The following is a 16,762-nucleotide window of genomic DNA, read 5'->3' as shown; positions in this document are numbered from 1 at the left end:
GGGATCACTTATACTTTAATGGAATTGACCAAAGCTATAAGAATTGGACATTTCACGGAGAACCTTGGGAAGCAACTACTAATGCTAGTAGAAATGTTGAAGAAGATGATGGCCATAGTAGGTACAGTTTTGTGTCTGAAGAAATTGATATGGATGATAATGATTTTGGTGATTTTGGTTCGGATCCGTATGAGTTTGCCAATGTGATTGGGGATGGAGATCAACCAGTGTACCCTGGTTGTAGAAAGTACACGAAGTTATCGGCATTAGTGAAGTTGTATAATTTGAAGGCAAAACATGGGATGAGTGATGTCTGTTTTACAGAATTATTGATACTTCAAGGCGATTTGCTTCCAGAAGGAAATACAATACCAACCTCCATGTATGAGGCTAAAAAGACTTTGTGTGCATTGGGGCTGAGTTATGAGAAAATGCACGCATGCCCCAATGATTGCATCTTGTATAGGAAGGAGTATGAGGATTCAACTAATTGTCCTACTTGTGGTATCTCAAGGTGGAAGGAAGGCAAAGATTCAATCTTGAAAGAGGGTGTGCCAGCGAAGGTGGTGTGGTATTTTCCCCCAATTCCAAGGTTTAAAAGGATGTTTCAATCACATGAGACAGCTAAGAGTTTGACTTGGTGGCATGCTGCTAGAAAATCAATTGACGGTCAGATGTCTCATCCGGCGGATTCCCCGTCTTGGAAACTTCTTGATGATAAATGGCCTGAGTTTGGTAATGAGCCGAGAAACTTGAGATTGGCTCTTTCATCTGATGGATTCAATCCCCACAGTTCTCTAAGTAGCAGATATAGTTGTTGGCCGGTTATCTTAGTTACATATAATCTCCCTCCATGGCTGTGCATGAAACGAAAGTTCATGATGTTAACCTTATTGATTTCCGGTCCTAAACAACCCGGAAATGATATAGACGTCTACTTGGACCCTTTGATTGATGATTTAAAATCCTTGTGGGTTGGGATTAGAGGAGTGTATGATGCACATAATGGAGAATACTTTACACTCAGAGCTGCATTAATGTGGACAATTAATGATTTCCCCGCCTATGGAAACTTATCTGGTTGTGTTGTTAAAGGATATAAAGCTTGTCCAATATGCGGCGATGATACACCTAGTCACAGGTTGAAAAATGGCCACAAAATTTGTTACATTGGGCATAGAAAATGGTTACCAATCAATCATCCATATAGGAGGCAACGTGCAGCTTTTAATGGGAAACCTGAATATGGCATACCTCCCGAGCCATTAACCGGAGAAGAAGTGCTGCATATGGTTGAAAATGGTGACAGAGTTTGTTGGAAGAAGAAATCAATATTCTTTGATCTCGAGTATTGGAAATACCTTCCTGTGAGGCATGCCCTAGATGTTATGCACATTGAGAAGAATGTTTGCGATAGTATCATTGGTACATTGCTGGAGATCCCTGGAAAAAATAAAGATGGGATTGCTGCTCGATTAGATTTATTGAACATGGGGGTCAAAACTGATTTGCAACCCGAGTATGGAGAAAGACGTACTCGTCTGCCTCCTGGGCCTTAGAATTTGTCAAGAGCAGAGAAGAGAGAGGTTTGCAATTCTTTCTATGGTATGAAGGTCCCTGAAGGTTATTCTTCAAATATTAAAAATCTTGTATCTTTACAAGATTCAAGACTTCTTGGCCTTAAATCACATGATTGTCATACCTTAATGCAACAATTGCTCCCTGTGGCAATTCGTTCTGTTTTGGAGAAGCCTGCAAGGTATGCAATAACTCGTTTGTGCTTCTTCTTCAATGCTATATGTGCAAAGACTGTTGATGTTTCCAAGCTAGATAAGTTGGAAGAAGATGTAGTAGTTACTCTGTGTTTGCTTGAGAAGTACTTTCCCCCTTCATTCTTTGATATCATGGTTCATCTAGTAGTACATCTTGTCAGAGAAGTTCGTCTATGTGGGCCAGTATATTTTAGGTGGATGTATCCGTTTGAAAGATATATGAAAGTGCTGAAGGGGTATGTTCAAAATCGTACTCGTCCCGAAGGTTGCATTGCTGAGCGGTATATAGCTGAAGAAGCGGTAGAGTTTTGTACTTAGCATTTATCTGATGTTAGTACAGTTGGAGTGCCTTCAAGCCAAAAGATGGGAGTTTCAAAGCCATTATCAGGTTGCACAGTGAGCGTAGTTGATCAGGACCTGTTGAATCAAGCACATCTATATGTCTTGGAGAATACGGAGGAAGTCCTACCTTATATCGAGTACGTATGAGTTTTATTCTTTAAGTTTCCATTTTAAATTATTTCTTATGTTTATCTTATATATTTGGGACCGTAATGCTTGAATTTTTCGTGTCATGTAGGCAACATATGATCCACATCAAGACTGCTTATCCAAAATTTAGAAAGAGAACAAAGTGGCTGCAGGATAAGCACAATAGCACTTTCATTCAATGGCTACGCTTCAAGGTATATGTTGTTGAATAACATATTTCTCTTTTAATTTTCTTCTTATTTCTATGTTAGATTGAATTAAGATTTGATTAATTTGCAGGTTCAAAGTGAACTTGAGGAAGACAATAATGGCGTATCAGAAAATTTAAGGTGGCTAGCAGCTGGTCCAAACATGGCAGTGCCATTATATAGGAGCTATCTTATTAAAGGTATTAAATTCAATATCAAGGCACAAGATGATGTGCGGACAACTCAAAATAGTGGAGTTTATTTACTTGCACATACCATGAAAGTTGCTAGTGCCAAGGATAAAAACCCAATTCTCTCAAATATGGGTTTCTATGGTGTCATTCAAGAAATTTGGGACCTTGACTACCAAAAGTTTACAATCCCAGTCTTTAGGTGTGATTGGATAGATAGTTCTGGTCTTGTAGTCGACGAACTTGGATTTACCCTTGTAGATTTGAGTAAAATTGGACATAGGAATGACCAATTTGTTTTGGCTTCTCAAGTCAAACAAATATTTTTTGTTGACGACCCGATGCATCGTGGTTGGTCGGTAGTGTTATCAATGCCTAATAGAGAATATAATGATGTTATTGGTGATGAAGTCTTAGGTGATGTGATAATTGAGTGTGAGCCATTTACTAGAGGGATGCCAAATGTTGACACATTTGATGAACTGGTGGGTGAGTTAGGCGGTCAAAATATTCGAGATGGGTGTGAAGATATATGGATTGAATGATGCTTATGTAATTGGCAGTGTATGACATTAATTTTGTAATATATTGTAATGTGATTTCTTCACTTTCTACGTTCAAATAAAACACGACGTTATTGTGAACCAGTTATTCAGCATATTTACCGACGTCTTAAAGCAACGTAACAATGAAGAACCACGACGCAATTGTGAAGCAATTATTCAGGATATCACGTCGGGGAAGGATTAAGAACCGCCATGTAATTCAAAATAACACGACTCCAATCCCATAATACCGACGTCTAAAAAACGAGATATATAATCTGAACGTTAAAAAATATGACGTCATCATACATTTTCCACATCGCAAGTTCTTTTATAAACGAAGAGGAACGAAATGAATTCCGACGGTAATTCATTATAACCGCCGTCTAATATCAATTAAACGACGTTATTTGTAATGCGGCTCTCATCATAATCAACGCCGTCTATATGTTCTGTAATACGGCTCTCATTTATTTGGAACCGACGTTGTTTAGAAGTTCAACGTCGTCTATATTAATAAGTGCGTCGTGAGTAATGAATACATATAAATACAACGTCGACTACATAAATGCCACCGACGTTGTTTCGCATTCAACGTCAACTATATAAATACATACGTCGTAAATAATGACACTGACAACTATTTCCACGTCATCTTTTTTAGAAAAATCGAAGTGGAAAATTTATTTCACGACGGTTGTTTGTAAATAAGAGACGTAGTAGATTTCAATAACGTCGTCTTCTCATGTATTTAAAGACGTCATATTTTTTCTTGTCGTGAAAATCATATTTGACGGCGTAGTGTTTTAGTTGTCGTCGTTGTATGTCTATCTTGCGGCCTTGTTCTTTTAATATGTGTCATATTTTTCCCTTTTAACGACGGTGATTTGTTTGAGTTGGTCGTCTATTCTCATCCTCGACTATTTTTTAGAACTTTAGCAGACTAAACACGTCTGTTTTTATTTGTTTTCGACGTTGTTTTATTTAACAACGTCTAATATTTATCGTCGTTGTTTGTTTCTGAAAATAGGACGTATAAATTTTGTAATACGACTCTCATATATTTGTAACCGACGTTGTTTCGTTGTTCAACGTCTACTCTATAAATACATACGTCGTAAATAATGACACTGACAACTATTTCCACGTCATCTTTTATAGAAAAATCGAAGTGGAAAATTTATTTTACGACGGCTCTTTTTATATAGGCGACGTAGTAGGTATCAATAACGTCGTCTTCTAATGTATTTAAAGACGTCATATTTTTTATTGTCGTGAAAATGATATTTAACGGCGTCTTATTTTAATTTTCGTCGTTGTATGTCTATCTTGCGGCCTTGTTCTGTTAAAATGTGTCATATTTTTCCTTTTTAACGACGGTTTTTTTAGAGAGTTGGTCGTCTATTCTCATCCTAGACTGCTTTTTTAGATCTTTTTGCAGTACAAAGACGTCGTTTTGTGTTTGTTGATGACGTTGTATATTGTAACAACGACGGTGATTTAGCGTCGTGGTTTATGAGGGAAAAGATGACGGTGGATTCCACGACCATTGAAAAACCGAATACACGACGGTGATTTACCGTCGTCTTTTTGCTTTTTTGTAGTAGTGATCCTTTTAAACCTTGGAATTGGAGGAAAATACCACACCACCTTCTCTGGCACACCCTCTTTCAAGATTGAATCTTTGCCTTCCTTCCACCTTGAGATACTACAAGTAGGACAATTAGTTGAATCCTCATACTCCTTCCTATACAAGATGCAATCATTGGGGCATGCGTGCATTTTCTCATAACTCAGCCCCAATGTACACAAAGTCTTTTTAGCCTCATACATAGAGGTTGGTATTGTATTTCCTTCTGGAAGCAAATCGCCTTGAAGTATCAATAATTCTGTAAAACAGACATCACTCATCCCATGTTTTGCCTTCAAATTATACAACTTCACTAATGCCGATAACTTCGTGTACTTTCTACAACCAGGGTACACTGGTTGATCTCCATCCCCAATCACATTGGCAAACTCATACGGATCCGAACCAAAATCACCAAAATCATTATCATCCATATCAATTTCTTCTGACACAAAACTGTACCTACTATGGCCATCATCTTCTTCAACATTTCTACTAGCATTAGTAGTTGCTTCCCAAGGTTCTCCGTGAAATGTCCAATTCTTATAGCTTTGGTCAATTCCATTAAAGTATAAGTGATTCCTTATAATTCCAACCCCAAAGACCTTCAAATTAACACATTTAACACATGGACAACGGATATGTGTTGTAGTTAGAAGATTTTCTACAGCAAAGTTCAAAAATGCTTCCACCCCAAACTCATATGCCTTCGATCTTCTATCCGAGTGCATCCATGACTTATCCATCTCCGACACTATAACCTATTATCTATAATAAAGTGAAAATACAGGCAATGACCATCACTATAGCAGATTATACAAAGATCTAATAGCAAGTAATACACAACAGAGACGACGGGTTTTAAACAAAAACAGACGTATTTGGCATATATAGACGACGGATTTTCAACAGACGTCGTCTAATATAAGTAATACAAATGACGGTTTATGAAAAAATCGTCGTGTATAAGTAATACAACGACGGTTTTTTCATAAACCGTCGTGTAATCGTCGTCGTATGCCTAAAAATGCGTCGTGTCTCAGTTTATTTTCAAGAACCCAAAACCCATTAAGAACACAACATATATATGAAACCAAGCAAGAAAACAACATATACATGAAACCAAGCATGAAAACAATAAATCCATTCCCAATTCAACATAACATAGGGTGATTAAAAGATCCGACAAAATTAAATCCATTCCCAATTCAACATAACAGTTAATGTAATCCATGAACCCATTAAACAGAAAATCCATGAACCCATACCTATAAGCACATTATTAACAGATCGCAAAGCATATACCTAAAACCCTTTAACAAAACAACCTAATATCATTCAATGAATTTACAAGGGGAAGATAGGGTTTGTACTTACAGGTTGGACGAGCTCACATATTCGACGGAGCCTGGAAAGTGCAACTTTTAATTAGAGCAGAAGGGAGAGAGCGAAATGTTATGTTGCGCGAAATCTGAAAATTTTAGGGTTCAGGGTTAGAAGTATAAGAATAAGAGTCAAATATAAAAAAATTTAGGGCGTGCGAAAATTTTTAGAGCGCGCGCTCTTTAAAACGTCGAAAGAAAAACCATGGCGAAAGTTCTACAAGAACCGACGTAAATGTAATATTCCACGATGGAAACACTGAACGTAACGCCGTTTATTTTGACGCTTCATTTTTCGGATTAATTTTAAATTTATTTTGAATATTTTGATATAAAGACGACTGAAAAACCACGTCGGGGTTAAGAAATTGAAAACGTTGTAGATTATAATAGACGACTTACATATTAACATGACGTCATTTAAAGTAGAAACCATGTCGGATATTTTACTGCACGACGTAACATATGTATTCCACGACTCAACCACCGTCGTTAACAATTAATACCCAAAACCCTTAAAACTAAATTATATAATTTTAAAAATTAAGTTTATAAAAGGGTTTATGGTTTTACAGCCTAATATATACCCTAGACTACCCAAAAATTATACTTTAAAAATAAACCCCAATAAATAACAACCCTAATCTCTAAACCCTAGACTCTAAACCCTAAACCATAAAACTAGAAGTGATTTTATGACTCATCAAAACAATTTTGTTTTGGATGGTCATTTTAAATTTTTGTTATTCAAAATGAATTTTTTCAAGGTTTAGGGGGAAGAAAATATATCAATGACTTCATAGGAGTTGACTTTGCATTTTTCTGATTTATTTTAAATTTATTTTGAATATTTTGATATAAAAATAATAAAATATTCTTATCACAACAACAAACCACGTCGGTGTTAATAAAATGTAGACGTTGTAAATTGCAATAGACGACTAAGTTGTTAAAATGACGTTGTTTAAATGAGAAACCATGGCGGATATTTAACTATCCGACGTAAAATATATATTCCACGACTTAACCGCTGTCGTTACAAAGTACTACCCTGAACCCTTAAGAAATTGAAGACGTTGTAAACCATAAACGACTCAATTGTTCAAAGAACGTCGTCTAAATATCCTTTTACGTCGTATTTGTTTAAAACGAAACAACAAAAAACGACGGCTTTTGACTTTATTAGGTCGTTGGAAAAGTATTACACATCGGTTACGCAATTTGTATGTTTGTTTTTTTTCTAATTTAAGAAAACCTCAACAAATTTTTACATTATATATTATAGACAAAATTTGTACATTATATATAAATATCAAGTGTTCAATAATTCCCCTATTCCAGGTGAAGGCAAACAAACTCTGCCCATTCATTCCGGACTTCATCAATTGCTTCTTGGGGGTATGGCTCTTCCTGTTTTCCCTTGGCATACTGCATAAACAATGACTATTAGGGTTTATAAATAAAAGGAAATTCAATCACAGACAACCATAACCGACGTAGTATATCTATTCAACGATGTTAATTTTACATGACCATCGTTGATAATACAAAAAACGACGTAAAATGTATGAAGGTAATTTCTTCTTACCTTCTTCTCAAACCCCAAGGAAGGATCCATGATGATGTCCCTCATGAAGCGCATCACATAATACCCGCATTCGACACTGCTGGGTTGCTTTGGTGTGCCTGACAGAGTTTTCCAAATTACTGCCTTACGGCCTGATCTGGCAATGTGAGAATTATAAATTTTTATAGCACTGTTCACGATGTTTTTGGCCTCTTCATCGACCACATGATTTCCTGGCAGAGGATCCAGAAAATAGACGGTTTCCCTCTTTGCTCTTACAATCAGCAAGATCCAATGACGGCTGCACAAAATTAATATAAAAACGACGGTTATTTACAAAAACGACGTATTATAATATTTCACACGATGAAATAAAGTAGCAATCGACGACATTATATATTTATCACGACGATAAATAACTACCGACGTGGTTAGTAGTTTCAAACGACTCAATAAAATAAAACACCGACGTGGTTAGTTTATACGCTGTCATTTATTGAAAATCATTCAAACAAAATCCTGTTAAGGAGACTAACCATGGATTGTAAGGCATCATGAAAATCTGTTCACCGTCAGTCCTCTGAAGTCGAGCTGCTACCAGTCGTGATCTGTCAGCTATTGTGCCAAAGCTGGCACTAACTGTAGCAGGGTCGATAAAGCCAACCATGCTGCACATATTTGCTTGTTTCAAAACATCGTGTAAGTACCTAAATATATAAAATAATATAAACAAGTCAGCACAAAAAAACACACGACGGTTATGTATAACAAAACGACGTATTATAAAATTTCACACGACGTACTGAAATAGACAACGACGTTATAATAAATTTATCACGACGGTACATACTAACGACGTGGTTAGTTAGTTAAGACGACGCAATAAATAAACCAACGACGTATTATTTTAGAATGACAAACCTCATATATACAGCAATGACAGTAGCTCCTATTTCCTCCATGCCTGCAAATTGTGTAATATCTTCAGGCAGGAGGAAGGTATCGCGCTCTAGACCAAACACCTCCTTATCAATTGTAAAGTGCAGGGTCTTATCCTGAGGCACGAGCGTAGTTTCCACATAACGACAAAGGGATTTTAAAGAAGATGGCGCCTCCATATTTGAATAATCAACAACTTTAATAACCTGTTTAAAGAAATAAAAAAAATGACGTGGTAATTCAATAAAAACGACGGTTTAAGGAATAAAACGTCGTCTGAAAAGAATTTAAACGACGGTGAAAAAACCGTCGTGGTGAATAATTTATTACGTCTTAGAAAAAAATTCCGCCGTCTAAGTTGTAAACAAACGACAGTTTAAAGAAAAATATCGACGTCTGGAATTTTGAAAAACAAATAAAAAAGGCAAAGTTATGTGAACATACCTGGTCGTCATCTTCTTTCTCCTTTTCATCTTGTTTTTCTTCTTCCTTCTCTTCATCTATTACGTCGGGAATGACTAACTCCGTCGTCTAAAAACCACAAAGTTTTAAAAATAACGACGTTTAATGGCGTGTAAAACAAGTAAACTAAATACGATGTGGTATTGAAATACAAACGACGGTTTATTTTTAAAATCGTCGTGGTATGTATTTCAAACGACGGTTTTATTAATAATAACGACATCTAATGGTTTTTAAAAAAACAGAGAATTCAAAGTTCAGATATGTTACCTTTTCTTCCTGATGTTTCCCATTTTTGGCAGTATCATCCTCAAAATGTAGGGATCTCACATCACCACCAGAGCAGCTTGCTTTGTCAGACATTGGATTTTTGGGACTTTGGCTAATTCTGGGTTTAAGCATGCTTGGATCAAAATTGGGAATTAATTGGGAAAGCTGACTCAGGAAATGCTCCCTCTCAGCCTCTACCAATTGTTTCATTCTAGCCTCCATCCTTAAAGCCTCTTCCCTTGCCTTAGCTTCCATCTTTTTAGTCTCTTCTTGAAGGAGAACTCTTAAAGTGTCCTTTAAACGGTCGTCAAAACTCACTCTCTGTGGTTTGGGTAAATTGAAATATTGCCTTGGTGAAATCCCAACACCTACTCCTCTCACTCTGCCTGGATGCTCGAGGCCCAAAGCCATGGTCAGCACATCATTGCTGCCAGATACAGTGACTTTGCCTTCCGAGACTTGTTTTTGCAATTCATCCTAAAACAAAGATATATAAAAAAGTAAGAACAAAAAACACACGACGGTTATTTATATACAAACGACGTATTATATAATTTCACACGACGCAATAACATATAAATCGACGTTATTATAATTTATCACGACGGTAGCTATACCGACGTGGTTAGTTTTTTAAAACGACGAACTTAATAAACCACCGACGTCTTATGTAACAGAGGGATGATTCAATATTCAAACCTTTAACGACGTTGTTTAAAACATTTCGACGTAGTAATTTAATACAAACGACGCGAAAATGAACCACCGACATCTTATGCTATAATTACAGAAAACAGGGTAGTGATTCCTGATTTAGACCTTTAACGACGTTTTTTAAAAAATTTCGACGTGGTAATATCATTCACACGACGCAAAATATAACATAAGACGTAATAAGAATTATTCACAGTTTAATAAAAATTTAAAACAGAGTGAGTAGGCTTACAATTAATTTTGCTTTCTCTGCCACCTTTGGATCCGGGATGTTACCATGTTTGTCCTGTCTAGCTCTCTTCCATAAGGTAGATCGATCAATTTCTACCCCAGGCATGGTTTCCTCCAATTGATCCTCCAAACCAGCATATCCTTTTCGAGACAATCGATGATTGTACTCAAGTTTCTCCCTAATCTGTGCATGTTGAGAATGCACAGACTCAAAATCTTTGGATAACCTTGAAGCTACAAAGGCATCCCATTGTGCTTTCTCTATGAATTTATATGTTTCAGGGGGTTGGCTTAATCTCTCCCTGTCATTGGTGTATGGATGGATATAATGCCTCGTTAGTGTAGACTTGAAATCCTTCCATTTCTTGGCAGCAGAAGCTAACACAGAGTTCTTGCCTCCTTGACCTACCACAAAAGCAATGTCAACTGCTCCCAAATCTGCTCCTTTATATCCTTGGGGATTTGAGCCCATTTCATGTCCACAAGTGGAACTCTGGAGCGTGCCAACACACCAATGTAGGACTGCATCTCACTATGTGCTTGGCCAATTCCTTTCCCCCTTTTATTGTACTCAACAATTGGCCTCAGTTTCTGAAGTTTTCTCTTCACAACACGAGGCATTGTGCTCATACCTCGACCAGACTTTGAATCATCAGAGATTGTTGTCGTGCTGGTTGGTTCTGTCTCAGCAGATGATGAAGCAAACTTCATCTTCTTCGAAGACTTCTCTTGAGGAGGTACCATTCCAAGCTCGTTACCTCCATTTTTCTTGGAGCCAGAATCCTTACTTTGGTCTTGGTGAGAAACCATTTTTACAGACAAAACTGCAAGTGAAAATATTTCAAGAAAAGATTAAGAACACAAACGACGGTTATTAATAAAAGACGACGTATGATATGATTTTAAACGACGCAATGAAATAATATCAGAAGTAATAAATGTTTAAAACCAAGGTAATTAAACAACGACGAAATAATTAACTATAAACGACGTGATAATTAACTATAAACGACGAAATATTTATATAACGTCGTGGTATTGATGTTCACACGACGTCAGTAGTAATATACCGTCGTCTATATAAGGATCCAAAACCCTTCTTTCTTTCTCTGTGAATGTTTGATTGCAGATTTGATTTTTCTGAACCATGGTTTTTGTTTTCTAATTTGATAAAATACAAGGCCAAGAAAGAAAGTTTTGGAATCTTATATAGACGACGGTATTTTAATATGACGTCGTGGTATTAACATTCACACGACGTAAAACAATAAGATACTGTCGTCTATATTAGATACCAACCCTACTTTCTTTTTCTTTATATTTTATCAAATTAGGGAAAAACAAAAACCATTGTTCAGAGAAATCAAACCTGCAATTAAACAAGCAAATAAAAAAAAGACTATAATTTTAAAAACAACTTTGTCAATTTTCAGACGACGCTAGAACGACTGACGAACCGTCGTGGTCTACATATTTAACCACGTACATAAGAAGCTACCGTCGTCTTATTTAGTTGAGGTAGTTGTCTTCAAAGTTGGAAACTTTCCCTCTTTGTCTGTATATTTTATCGAACTTGGAAAGAAGTAAAATGATTTTGGCCAGAAAAAAGGTAAAAAGATTTTTCAAACAAAAAACGTATGAGCATGCAAAACAGCAACCAAAATAGTGAAAATGAAAGCTTACCTTTGCGTGCAATGAAAGCAAGAGGAAGACGATCGATGTTTCAATTCAGAGACGACGAAGAAGACGAGAGGAAGACGATGAGATACTCTGACAGTGCTCTGACAAGGAAAAAAGTCTAAAAGTTTTCTCTGGGAGATTGAAATTTTTAATCGGGTTTGGAAACAGTGCATGTGTAAGTCAGGTAGACGAAAAGTTGCTTACATATAAAATCATTTCAAAAAAATAATACGGCGGTTACATATAACTACGACGTATAAATTACAAACTACGACGGTAAATTTAACTTCGGACGTGGTAAATAAATACGACAGTAGTGTTGTAGGTACCGTCGTAGTAAACTCAAAAATTAAAGTACATAAGTAATAACTCGCGTCATGGTAGATTATTTAACACGTCGTTTTTATTAATGTACCGACGTGGATTTCTGTAATATACGTCGGTCATACCGACGTTGATTTTACAATTTAAACGGCGGTTTTTTTGTAAGGACCGCCGTTGGTTTTAAAATTTTATTCTATAAATTTGTCGCTTTCATTCATTTTCGGTTTACATTTAGGGTTCCAAGTTCTTCCTCTCTCAGAGATACTGTCTCTCACATCTCAAAGACAATAATTTGGATGTCTTTCTCAAAGAGAAATTGAGCTTACTCGCATCAAATCTATGTCCACAAGAAGAAGCTTGTCAACTAGCCTTCTCACTTCCTTGATCAAGCCTGATAGGACACTTAGTGCTTCTGAATACTCCTTGCTTTCCATCAAAAGAGATGCAAGCCTGGCCTCCACTCGCTGTCGAAGGAAAGTTCGCTTCTCAGGGAAATCTGAAGATCAGATGTGCCTGATCCTCTGCTTGATTTTCTTGGCTAAGAAGATCCGTCAGATTTGTGATAGCCTCTTCCTTTATCCGTAGAGCTTCAGAAGAAGAAGATGGGTTTCAAGAATGCGATAAAGAATAGAAATGGCTTCAGAATGCGATAAAGCATGAGCAATCGAATCAGTGCTTTGAACTATACTTTGAACTATACAAGTCAATGCTTTGAACTATACAAGTCCTGCAGAAAGATAAAGGACCAAACTGTTAAAGAAACTGAAACTGTTAAAGAAACCCTAAACTAACACGACGCAATATTTGTTTTGCGACGTGGAATCTTTTCATTTAACGTCGTTAGGTTTAATATAACCGACGTGGATTTGAATTTTTAAATTATGAATAGAATTTTTTTTCACGTGACCTTTCAGTTTAATTTTCAATTACAGTGCGTTATAAATAGAGTTTTTTTTCCGGAGGAAATTTAAAATGAAGGAAATTAATGTTCTGGAATATGTAAAGTTTCTTTTTTGGATGACAGATTTCAATTCTTGTCATTAAGTAGATCTACCGACGTAGGATAAGAAAATAAAGGAAAAAATTGTTAACAAAAATTCTTATTAAGACGACGGTTTAAATTAAAGGTACGACGTATAAAATGAATAAATACGACGTTAAATTTTATAGTACGATTTAAAGATAACGTCGTAGAACTATACGAGAATGACGTCGATATATTTATATTTTCCGTCGTTGTACATTAATTTAATACAACGATATTTTGTATTTTAAAGCCGTGGATTTGTTTGTAATTATACGGCGTCTTATACGAAAACCTCGTCGTGTTATTTTATGAGTAAAAACGGCGGCTTTTATTGAAATCGTCGTCTTTACTTTCTACGTCGGTCGATTCATAACTTCTGCCGTTCTTTGTTGGCTTTGATTTTACACTGCGGAAATCTGTTTCAAATAGACGTCGGTTTTTTAATTAGGTACGTCGTTGTTTTTGAACAGCCATTTGAATCTCCATTTTTAGTTGTCTAAGGTGGTATTACACAACGGTATTTTTAGAACCGTCGTCTTTTTAAAAACCACGACGGTTTTCACTTAGACCGTCGTTGTTTTCTGGTCGTCTTTTTCACTTTTTGTAGTAGTGTGAGAGTGCCTTGAATGTATCTAAGAACCCTTTTTGCAATTCCCATGTGCTTCTTTGTGGGGCTATGCATGAATCTTGATAGCAAACTGGCTGCAAACATTATATCAGGCCTGGTTGCAGTCAGATACAACAGGCTGCCAACAATTTTTCTAAACAATCCTTCATCAGCCAACTGACTTCCATCAACTTTCTTTAGTTTCTCACCAGTGGGTAGAGGAATTGTTACTGACTTACAATCCTCAAGACCAAACTTCACAAGCAAGGACTTTGCATACTTGCTTTCACTACTACATTTTACACTTTACGCGACGAAGAGAATTTCGTCGCGCAAAATACATTGTAGTCGCACAAATTTCAGCGCGACAGAAACTTCGTCGCGCAAAGATCGTGAAGAAAGACTTTGCGCGACGAAGTATTTTCATTGGTCACGCAAAGTGACTTTGCGCGACGAAAAAATATTGGTCGCGCAAAGCGACTTTGCGCGACGAAAAAGATTGGTAGCGCAAAGTTGTGCGTGACGAAATACATTGGTCGCGCAAAGGTTTGCGCGACGAAATATATTGGTCGCGCAAAGTTTTGCGCGACGAAAAACATTGATCGCGCAAAGTCTAAAAAAAATTTATAAAAAATAAAAAATTCCCGTGTCCAATTTTTGGTACCTGCCCAAATTTTTTGAGTTTTGCGCGACGAAATATTTTTTGTTTTAAATTTTTTTAATTTAAAATAAACTAATTTAATAGTTTGCGCTACGAAATATTTTGTCGCGCAAGGTTTTTGACTTTTTGTTTTATTATTTCTTTAATATGAATTTATTTATATGAATTTTTTCAAATTTTTATTTTTTAAATTTAATTTAATTGTATGATTTCTTTTTTAAATTACTTTAATTTAAATTGATATTAATTTTTACTTTTTAAATTTAATTTAATTGTATGATTTTTTTAATTACTTTAATTTAAATTGACATATTCAAAATAAAATTACATATGAAAAATAGTGATTAAATTATCCAATAAATATATATATAATATTCAAAATGTACACATAAATTAACAAAGTACAATAATAAAATCCTAATACAAGTGTATTGTGGTGGTAGTGGCGGAGGATATGTTTTGATAGCTTCCTAATCATCAACTTTAGGCGTCAAAGTCTCGATGATTCCCTACAAAAAAAAACAAATATGGTCAAATAACCACCCAAAAAAAAAAAAGGCATAATCTCCCCTAAAATTGTTATACCACAAATCCAACCCAAACTCCAATCCCTCCCCTTTACTCAACCCCAAAACCCACACAAACTCAAAATTAACTCCAAAAGCACATATTAATGAAAAAAATTTAAAATTTGGAGAGAATATACCTTTTGGCAAGATTGAGAGTGAATGAGAATGAGAGGGAGAAGTGAGTGTGAGAGAATTAGAGAAGATAGTGATAGAGAGATGAGAGAGTGAGTGAGAGAGATGAGAGAGAGATGAGAGAGTGAGTGAGAGAGAGTGAGAGATAGTGAAGAGAGAGATGAGAGATTAAGTGAGAGGAGTGAGTGAGAGAAATGGTGGGATTTGGGGAGAGGGAAAGAGAAAGGAGAGGCAAGAGTAGAGAAAGGCATTGAGAAAATGGTGGATGAGTTATTTCGGTTTTAAAAACCGTATCACTTTGCGCGACGAAAAATATTGTTGGTCGCGCAAAGGTTTGCGCGACGAAAAATATTGGAATATTGATCGCGCAAAGTTTTGCGCGACGAAACATATTGGTCGCGCAAAGTCTAAAAAAATTATTTAAAAAAAATAAAAATCCCCACGTCCCATTTTTGGTACCCGCCAAAATTTTTAAATTTTTGCGAGACGAAACATACATACTGGTCGCGCAAAGTCTAAAAAAATTCCCGCGTCCGATTTTTGGTACCCGCCCAAATTTTTGCGAGACGAAAAATATATATTGGTCGCGCAAAATTTTGAGCGACAAAAAATATTGGTCGCACAAAGTCTAAAATTTTTTTATTTTTTTTTTAAATCCCGCGTCCCATTTTTGGTACCCGTCCAAATTTTTAGAGTTTTGCGCGACAAACTGTTGGTTGCGCAAACTTTTGAGAGACGAAAAATTGGTTCGTAACACAATATTTATAAAAATAATTGTTATGAATAATAAAAATAAAATTATTTTATTTTACAATTTAAAATATAAATAAGGTTAAAGCTGCTTAATAAATATATATACTATTCAATTTCTTAAGTGTTATACGTACAAAATAAATAAATTTAAAGCTACTTAATAAATAAATATATATACACACACCATTCAACGATCCAACCGTCAGACTTATTTGTATATACTTCAAGATCGTATACCCCAAAAATCGCAAAAAACAAACATTCAGAGATCTAGTAACGAGACAAAACTTTTCGATGGTTATAAATGAAAAATTACGATTTAACGGTTATTTTAACTCCGATTTTGATGATTTTTTTTACAGCTACACTCCTTGACCATATATGAATACAATGACTGAATTTGATCTTCAATTTAAAATATTTACACTAGTGGATACCACAAAATATTATGTTATATCTAACGAACGTATAAATAACCTCTTAATTGTTAGTGAATATATTGTTTTGATGGCATATGCATTCACCAAAACTAGTTTCAACGATCCAACCGTCAAACTTGTTTGTTTATACTTCGAGATCATATACGCCAAAAATCGGAAAAAATAAACATTCAGAGATCAAGTAAT

The sequence above is a fragment of the Prunus persica genome, chromosome G6, assembly GCF_000346465.2.
Source record: "Prunus persica cultivar Lovell chromosome G6, Prunus_persica_NCBIv2, whole genome shotgun sequence".
NCBI classification, from domain to species: Eukaryota; Viridiplantae; Streptophyta; class Magnoliopsida; order Rosales; family Rosaceae; genus Prunus; species Prunus persica.
This window is presented reverse-complemented; position numbering follows the sequence as displayed.